Raw genomic sequence first — 2,500 nt, forward strand, 5'->3', positions numbered from 1 at the left:
GATATACTAATTATATGAATGCTTATGTGCTATAAAACAATGGCTGTCAAGAATTGAATATTTTAACTGAAATAAAACTATATGCTCAAAGAAATAAATGGTAAGATGGACAACACCTTGAAATTTGGAATATAAACTTTTTTCATATATATATGTGTGCTTGTGTGTGCGTTTGTTAGTGTGTTTGCTTGTTTATTTGTGTGTGTGTGTTTTTGTGTGTATGTGTGTTTTTGTGTGTATGTATGTGTGTGTGAGAGTGTGTGTATGTGTGAGAGGTGACAGAGAGACAGAGAGTGATTAAAAAAAGCATTATTTATATATAGTTAAGATAAATTCTGATACCTACTTTAATCAGATTAATAGTCATTGGAATTCCCACACTGTTCCCTGTTTTCCTGACGTTTAAATGAGATGTAAATAAGTATCTTGAGCACACCTATCATCATCGCATTAAACACTATATTGTTTGGAGTAAATTAAAGTAAAAAAAACAAAACACACACACACACGCATTGTCTTTTAAGACTGAAACAGTATAGTGACTTATGGTAATTTTGTTTATCTAAATTGAAAAAAATAGTAACCTGCTCTTTTCATTGAGCACTATCAACACCCTCGTTGAAATTCAATGAATTTAACTTTTGGATAATTTTAACCGGGTATATATATATATATATATATATATATATATATATATATATATATATATATATATATATATATATATAAGTAATGTGATTGATAATTTAAAATTTAAAAATCAAATTATAATTAAATTAAAAATCCGTTTCATAAGAAGGAACAACAACAAAATCAATTATCTGTACGATCGTTTCGGAAAACAATGCTTTTTATTGTGGTATACATCAAGTTATGTACAATAATTATATATAGATTTTTGATAAGCAAGGTCTCCTCATCAGCAAATTTTGAAGGGTTTTTATTGAATTTAAAAGACACCATAAATAAACCTAGCATTAAAAGTAAGGCAGATGAATCTGAAAAAATTGAAATAAAAGGTCTGGATTTAAAATTTATAAGAAAATTAATATGGGTTAGAAATAGAAATAAGTAGAGAAAAATATATATTTTTGAATTTACATAATAAATTTGCTTTAAAAATATATAGAGATATTTACCTTTTAATTTTTCGTTTTTTGAAATCAGGAACTGTGGTTAAAATAGTCATTAAGATGTTTGCTATAGCTTTTTATCTTATTGAATGATGAATTTTAAAAGGGGGGGCGCTCGTGCAATAAATTGTTTCCGTTAGCGTATTTTTGATTTAAAGACGCTACGGTTTATATATATAGAATATTACTATTACGTATTTTAAGGGGAGATAATTGTCATGTTTTCTTTACTTTTATTTATTTTAGGGTGTAAGGGAGATAATTAGTCTAACTTAATTTATTAAAAAAAAAAAATTGTAATCTATTTTTACTAATAAGTAATTTTTAATGATTTAAGGTGGTTTATATTTATTAAATTTAAACCAACGTTTATGACTACATGTCATAAGTTCCTGTCTTGAATTTAATAGTTTGGTTGTATTTTTTATATCTTCATATTTTAAAATTTTTAGGGTCTCTTTTGTACATAGTACACAAAATTTATCTCCTGGTTTATATGATTTGCAAGTCTCAATTATTTGCCATTTTAAGTTGAAAGAAATATTGCTGTTTTTTAGTTGCCAAATATAGTTTGATAGAGTAGTTTGGTTTGACAGAGAGTTATTTTTAAAAGAATGTTTGTGCGTTGAAATTCTATGTTTTATTAGGCCAGATGTGGAACCAAAATATATTACCTCTTGCTTGTGATTATTTTCCGTTTGGTCTGTTGTTGGATTATTATATGGTGGGTTGATTAGTAATTGATCGGTAGATTGGTTTAAGTTGGTGTTATTGAATAGACACAAGGAGATCCTATGGTTCAACCCCCCCCCATATTCCAAAAACCTAGAAACAAACATAGCCAGAGAATTTTTTAAAATATTAGATAAGAACTTTAAAGCCCCCCATAGATATAATAAAATTTTCAATAAGAACACAATTAAAGTATCTTACTCTACTGTGCCTAACCTTCATCAGAAAATAATTAGCTCTAATAATAAGAAAATTAATAAACTACAAAATACAACGATACAAAATACATCAGACTGTAACTGTAGAAGAAAAAATAAATGTCTCCTACAAGGCTCATGTAAAATTAAAAATGTTATCTATAGCTGCACAGTATCAAAAACACCCGGGCAACACTGGGTTGAAATGTTAGTATATATATATATATATATATATATATATATATATATATATATATATATATATATATATATATATATAATTATTTACTATAGTAGTTAAATACCTACAGACACTAGTGTTTCATCCTTTCAGGAATCATCAGTGCAGGGTGTCATGATTAACGCCAGTCGAGAGATTCGAATCCTGGCAACAGAAGTCATGTCTGGCTTCATTAGCAAGGACCCGAACCTACTATC

General features: G+C 27.4%; 1 protein-coding gene and 1 long non-coding RNA gene across 4 annotated transcripts in view; one reads left to right on the top strand and one right to left on the bottom strand.

Moving 5' to 3' along the window:
* The window catches only part of LOC145268406 (thrombin inhibitor rhodniin-like), a 133,100-nt gene that overhangs the window by 112,936 nt on the left and 17,664 nt on the right, over positions 1–2,500 (top strand). The gene's annotated exons all lie outside the window — the stretch shown is intronic.
* Positions 816–1,792, bottom strand: LOC145268405 (uncharacterized). Its single transcript, XR_013864891.1, has 2 exons — positions 1,140–1,792; positions 816–998 (listed from the first exon to the last, which is right to left on the bottom strand). It is a non-coding gene; the product is annotated as an uncharacterized LOC145268405 (long non-coding RNA).

Source organism: Euprymna scolopes, chromosome 43, assembly GCF_053919585.1.
Source record: "Euprymna scolopes isolate OS-2025 chromosome 43, ASM5391958v1, whole genome shotgun sequence".
Taxonomy (NCBI): domain Eukaryota; kingdom Metazoa; phylum Mollusca; class Cephalopoda; order Sepiida; family Sepiolidae; genus Euprymna; species Euprymna scolopes.